The sequence below is a fragment of the Sapajus apella genome, unplaced genomic scaffold, assembly GCF_009761245.1.
Source record: "Sapajus apella isolate SASKATOON/1434 unplaced genomic scaffold, GSC_monkey_1.0 scaffold6, whole genome shotgun sequence".
NCBI classification, from domain to species: Eukaryota; Metazoa; Chordata; class Mammalia; order Primates; family Cebidae; genus Sapajus; species Sapajus apella.
Genome location: NW_022436946.1, coordinates 42,483,208 through 42,490,046, shown reverse-complemented (window position 1 = coordinate 42,490,046; position 6,839 = coordinate 42,483,208). Strand labels below are relative to the sequence as shown.

At 45.6% G+C, this 6,839-nt stretch overlaps 1 pseudogene; it reads left to right on the top strand.

Moving 5' to 3' along the window:
* Positions 1 to 1,042: 1,042 nt before the first annotated feature.
* Positions 1,043 to 1,142, top strand: LOC116549810 (annotated as a pseudogene).
* Positions 1,143 to 6,839: the final 5,697 nt, after the last annotated feature.

Sequence of the window (6,839 nt, the reverse complement as noted above, 5' to 3'; positions counted from 1 at the left end):
AAGCCTGTAATCCCAGCACTTTGGGAGGCCGAGGCGGGTGGATCACAAGGTCAAGAGATCAAGACCATCCTGGTCAACATGGTGAAACCCCGTCTCTACTAAAACTACAAAAAATTAGCTGGGCATGGTGGCGCGTGCCTGTAGTCCCAGCTACTCAGGAGGCTGAGGCAGGAGAATTGCCTGAACTCAGGAGGCGGAGGTTGCGGTGAGCCGAGATCGCGCCATTGCACTCCAGCCTGGGTAACAAGAGAGAAACTCCCTCTCAAAAAAAAAAAAAAACAAAAATAACAAAATAAAGAAAAAAAAATTTTTTTTGAGGCCGGGCGCGGTGGCTCAAGCCTGTAATCCCAGCATTGTGGGAGGCCGAGGCGCGTGGATCACGAGGTCAAGAGATCGAGACCATCCTGGTCAACATGGTGAAACCCCGTCTCTACTAAAAATACAAAAATTCAGCTGGGCATGGTGGCGTGTGCCTGTAATCCCAGCTACTCAGGAGGCTGAGGCAGGAGAATTGCCTGAACCCAGGAGGCGGAGGTTGCGGTGAGCCGAGATCGCACCATTGCACTCCAGCCTGGGTAACAAGAGCGAAACTCCGTCTCAAAAAAAAAAACAAAAATTTTTTTTTGGTAGAGACAGGGTATTGCTATGCTGCCCAGGCTGGTCTCAGACCCCAGGGCTCAAGCGATCCACCTGCTTCAGCCTCCCAAAGTGCTGAGATTCCAAGCCTGAGCTGCTGTGCCTGGCCTGGCATGAATTTAGATAGAGCACTGAACTCCCAAATTCCTTACAGCTAGCTAGACTGACCCACACTGGTCATTTTGTTGTTAACCCTGAAAGAAATTGTAACCTTCCATTGCACACAACTGATTTCTTTGGATCTCAGTTATAGTTATAATAGGATTTACTGTATTAATTTATAACCAATAATTGATGAAAGTACTCTCTCAGTAAACTAAAGGCCAAAGAACATTAAATTAGACATTGTGCTAATTACTTTGTGCTGATTATACACATAAATATAATATATATACACACACAGTGGTTGCTTTGGCAGCATATATACTAAAACTGGAAGGATACAGAGAAGATTAGCATGGACCCTGCACAAGGATAACATTTTTAATTAACTTAAAAAAAAATAAGAAAACCAGGCGCCTTCCAGAGACCTCTGGAGATGCCCCCAGGACCTCCCAGGAATTTTTTTTTTTTATAATGAAAAAAAATAGGCCAGGAGTAGTGGCTCACGCCTGTAATCCAAGCACTTTGGAGGCCAAGGTGGGCGGATAACCTGAGGTCGGGAGTTCAAGACCAGCCTAACCAACATGGTGAAACCCCGTCTTAGAAATAAATAAAAAATACAATAAATAAAAAAATAAGAAAACACACACACACCCCTCATAGCTTGAATTATTTATTTTTTGAGACAGGGTCTTACTCTGTCACCCACACTGCAGTGCAATGGCACAATCTTGGTTCATTGCAACCTCTGCCTCCCAGGCTCAAGTGATTCTCCTGCCTCAGCCGCCCAAGTAGCTGGGATTACAGGCATGTACCACTACCACCTGGCTAATTTTTTTTTTGGTATTTTTAGTAGAGGTGGGGTTTCACCATGTTGGTCAGGCTGTTCTCAAACTCCTGACCCCAAATCATCCACCCTGCTCAGCCTCCCAACGTGCTGGTATTACAGGTGTGAGCCACTGCGCCTGGCTGAGTTTATTTATTACTGAAATTTTCAGGCTGGGCATGGTGGCTCACACCTGTAATACCAGCATGTTGGGAGGCTGAGGTTAGAGGACCACCCAAGGCCACGAGTTCAAGACCTGCCTGGGCAATAAAGTGAGACCCCCATCTCTACAAAAATTACACAAGTTAGCTGCGCATGGGCATGTGTGCCTGTAGTCCCAGCTACTCAGGAGGCTGAGGTGGGAGGGTTGTTTGAGCCCAGCAGGTCAAAGCTGTAGTGAGCTATGATCATGCCACTGCACTACAGCCTGAGCCACAGAGTGAGACTGTGTCTCAAAAAACCCAAGAGAGACAAGGAGACAAAGAAAAAATGAAGGCTGGGCATGGTGGCTCGCACGTGTAATCCTAGCACTTTGGGAGGCTGAGGTGAGAAGATTGCTTTAGCCCAGGAATTTGGGACCAGCCTGAGCAACATGGCAAAACCCTGTCTCTACATAAACTTACAAAAATTAGCCAGTGTAGTGGTGTGTGCCTGTAGTTCCAGCTATCAGGAGGCTGGGGTGGGAGGATTGCTTGAGCCTCAGAGGTTGAGGCTGCAGTGAGCCTTGATCACACCACTGCACTCCAGCCTGGGAGACAGAGTGAAACTCTGTCTCAAAAAACAAAACAAAAAAACCAAAAAAAAAAAAAAAAAAAAAAAGGAAAAGAAAAAATGGAAAAAGATACTATAAAAAAGTGAACCAGGCTGGGCATGGTGGCTCAGACCTGTAACCCAAGCACTTTGGGAGGCCAAGATGGGTGGATCACTTGAGGTCAGGAGTTCAAGACCAGCCTGGCCAACATGGTGAAACTCTGTCTCTACCAAAAAAAAAAAAAAAAAAAGCCAGCACATGGTAGTATGTGAGTGTATACACCACATGGTGGTATGTACAGGTACACGCTGGTGGCATGCACCTGTAGCTGCAGCTACTAAGGAGGCTGAGGCAGGAGAATTGCTGCAATCAGGGAGACAGAAGTTGTAGTTAGCCAAGATCGCACCACTGCACTCCAGCCTGGGTGACAGAGTGAGACTCCATCCCAAGAAATACAGTGGAAGGGGTTGCTGAAATTTTCCTCTGGTAAAATAGTTATTGGACACTTGAAGGTGATTTATTATTTGCTTTCTGTCAATATCACCCTGTGTATGTTTTTCGGGTAGGAGACGGCTTGGTGAGTAGGAATTATCTTCAGTTTCAAATAAATCTTATTTTGATTTTCATTCCTCTGAAAATTAACAATACAGGGATGAAGAACTGTGCCTGTCTTGCACTATTGTGCACCGTTCTTGCACTAAGAATAGGGCTTCACATCATAAGCACTGTATGTGTTGCCATTATTAGCGATCTTTGCAGTGATGACTGCTCACAGATCACATGGACACACTCTCCCTCTTGCTGCTGTCCCTGCTCCATTCACCTGCCTAAGACAGGTACCGTATGTCACACACACACCATTCTGTGGCTACTCCTTGAATGGTTCCCTGAACATTTTAGATGGCTTCCCTCTTACAAAGTTTCTTTCTTTTTTATTTGAGACAGTCTCACTCTGTCACCCAGGCTGTAATGCAGTGGCATGATCTTGGCTCACTGCAACTTCCACCTCCTGGGTTCAGGCAATTCTCCTGCCTCAGCCTCCTAAGTAGCTGGGACTGCAGGTGCACGCCACCAGAGCAAGGCTCCATCGCAAAAAAAGTGGCCCAAAAGAAAAGGGGAAGAGACCAGGTGCAGTGGTGCACACCTGTAATCCCAGTACATTGGGAGGCTGACAGGTGAATCACATGAGGCCAGGAGTTTGAGACTAGCCTGACCAATATAGCAAAATCCTCTTTCTACTAAAAATACAAAAATCAGCCATGAGTGGTGCCACATGCCTGTAATCCCGGCTACTCAGGTTACTGAGGTATGAGAATCTCTTGAACCTGGAGGTGGAGGTTGCAGTGAGCTGAGATTGTGCCACTGCACTCCAGCCTGGGCAACAGAGCTAGACCCTGTCTCAAAAAAAAAAAAAAAAAAAAAAAAAAAAAGAATTGAGGAAGAATCTTCGTATTTGACAATATAGAATATAAGGCAAAAAATATATAATAAGAAGAAAAGAATGGTGTTACATGCTGATGAATGATAGAGCAAATGATAGAGCAAGAAGTAACTGAAAAAACTACAGGAAGAAATAGATAAATCAGGTTAAAAGATTTTAACACATACTTTTCAGAAATTGATAAATTTAGCCAGGCATGGTGGCTCACGCCTGTAATCCCAGCACTTTGGGAGGCCGAGGTGGGTGGCTCATGAGGTCAAGAGATTGAAACCATCGTGGCCAACACAGTGAAACCCCGTCTTTACTAAAAATACCAAAATTACCTGGGTGTGGTGGCCTGCACTTGTAGTCCCAGCTACTCGGGAGGCTGAGGCAGGAGAATTGCTTGAACCAGGGAGGTGGAGATTGCAGTGAGCTGAGATTGCACCACTACACTCCAACCTGGTGACAGAGCAAGACTCTGTCTCAAAAAAAAAAAAAAAGAAAAGAAATTGACAAATTGGAATTACGGTTGTAATCGACCATGCCCAGATCAATTTTTCTTTGTATTGATTGATTGATTGAGACAGGGTCTCACTCTTTTGCCCAGGCTGGAGTGCAGGGGTGCAATCTCAGCTCACTGTAACCTCCGCCTCCCAGGCTCAAGCAATCCTTCCACCCCAGCCTCCCAAGTAGCTGGAGCTACAGGCAGGCACCACCACACCTGGCTAATTTTTGCATTCTTTTGTAGAGACAAAGTTTAGCTTGTTGCCCAGGCTAGTCTTGAATTCCTGGGCTGAAGTGTTCTGCCTGCTTTGGCCTCCCAAAGTGCTGGGATTACAGGCATGTGCCACAGCACCTGGCCTTTTTGATTTAAATGTCTCTTTGAGACAATATTATTAGATCTGTTCAATACAATTTGAGAGTCTGCTTTTTAACTGGTGAATTTAATTAATTTTTATTTATTACAATTCATTATAAGTACATATTTCTGCCTTTTTATTCTATATTTTTTATTTACTACAGGTCTTGGACTGTTTTGTGTTGCTGTAACAGAATAAGGCTGGGTAATTTAACAAGAGGTTTATTTGGCTCAGGATTCTGGTGGCTGGAAGGTTCAAGATTGGGTAGTTGCATCTGGTGAAGGCCTCAGGCTGCTTCCACTCACAGTGGAAAGAGGAAGGGGAATGGGAGTGTGCATAGAGATCACCAGACAAGAGAGAAAGCAATGGAGAGAAACCAAGGAAGCTGGACTCTTTAACAACCCACTCTCTGGAAAACTAATTCATTCCTGCAAGAGTGAGAATGCGCTCCTGGGAGAGCATTAATCTATTCATGAGAGATCCACCCCCATGACCCAAACACCTCCCACTAGGCCCACCTCCCAACACTGCCATATTGGGAATCAAATTTCTTTCTTTTTTTTTTTTTTGAGAAGCAGTTTCACTCTTGCCCAGGCTGGAGCACAATGGCATGCCCTCGGCTCACTGCAACCTCCGCCTCCTGGGTTTAAGCAATTCTCCTGCCTCAGTAGCTGAGATTACAGGCACCTGCCACCATGCCCAGCTAATTTTTTAAAATTTTTTGTAGACACGGGGTTTCACTATGTTGGCCAGGCTGGTCTCAAACTCAGTTCACCTGCTTCGACCTCCCAAAGTGCTGGGATTACAGGCATGAGCCACTGCGCCCAGCCGGGAATTAAATTTTAACATGAGTTTTGGTAGGGACACACCATATCCAATCCATAACACTACACGTCTTTCTTTTCCCCTTTCTTCTTTTCATTGGATTGTTTTTATTGTTGTTGCCTGCTTAAATGTTAAGCATTCCAGTATGCCTGGAACCTCTTAACTTCAAAGTTCATGTGTGTCTGCTGCATCACACTAGGAATTATTCTTTTTTTATTTTTTATTTTTATTTATTTTTTTTTTTGAGACGGAGTTTCGCTCATGTTACCCAGGCTGGAGTGCAATGGCGCGATCTCGGCTCACCGCAACCTCCGCCTCCTGGGTTCAGGCAATTCTCCTGCCTCAGCCTCCTGAGTAGCTGGGATTACAGGCACGCGCCACCATGCCCAGCTAATGTTTTGTATTTTAGTAGAGACGGGGTTTCACCTTGTTGACCAGGATGGTCTCGATCTCTTGACCTCGTGATCCACCCGCCTCAGCCTCCCAAAGTGCTGGGATTACAGGCTTGAGCCACCGCGCCCAGCCTCTTTTTTTATTTTTTGAGATGGAGTCTTGAGCTGTCATCCAAATTGTAGTGCAGTGGCGTGATCTCAGCTCACTGCAACTTCTGCCTTCCGGGTTCAAGTGATTCATGAGGCTGAAGCAGGAGAATCACTTGAACCCGGAATTACAGACCTGTGCCACCACTCCCAGCTAATTTTTTGTATTTTTGGTAGAGCTGGGGTTTCACCATGTTGGCCAGGCCGGTCTCGAATTCCTGACCTCAAGTGATCTGGCTGCCTCAGTCTCCCAAAATGTTGGGACTACAGGCATGAGCCACCATGTCCATCCCACACTAGGAATTAGACGTCAGTGGAACCTCAGAAATCTATCATTTACCTAAGTGGATCTAAAACAGGGTGTGTGTGTGAGAATTACCTGAAAGCTTCTGAAAAACGTAGATTCGGCCGGGCGCGGTGGCTCACGCCTGTAATGCAAGCACTTTGGAGGCCAAGGCGTGTGGATCACCTGAGGTCGGGAGTTCAAGACCAGCCTGATCAACATGGTGAAACCTCGCCTTTAAAAAAAAAAAAACAAAAAAACGTAGATTCCTGGACCTCACCTTCAGAGATGCTGGTTCAGTAGGTCTGGATACAGACCTTATTCTAATGCAAGCCCTTGATTTTGATACTAGTGGTTCACAGACTACATTGTGCAAATACTGTTCTAATCTAACTTTTTTTTTTTTTGGTCTTAAAGAGGTGGGGTCTCACTTTGGCATCCAGGCTGGTCTCAAACTCCTGGGCTCAAGCAATCCTCCTGCCTTGGCCTCCCAAAGTGCTGGGATTACAGGTGTGAGACACTGCATCTGGCCCAAGCTCGAAATTTTCCAGATGGTAAGCTTTACACTCACTGGTTGCCCTTCAAATATTGCTT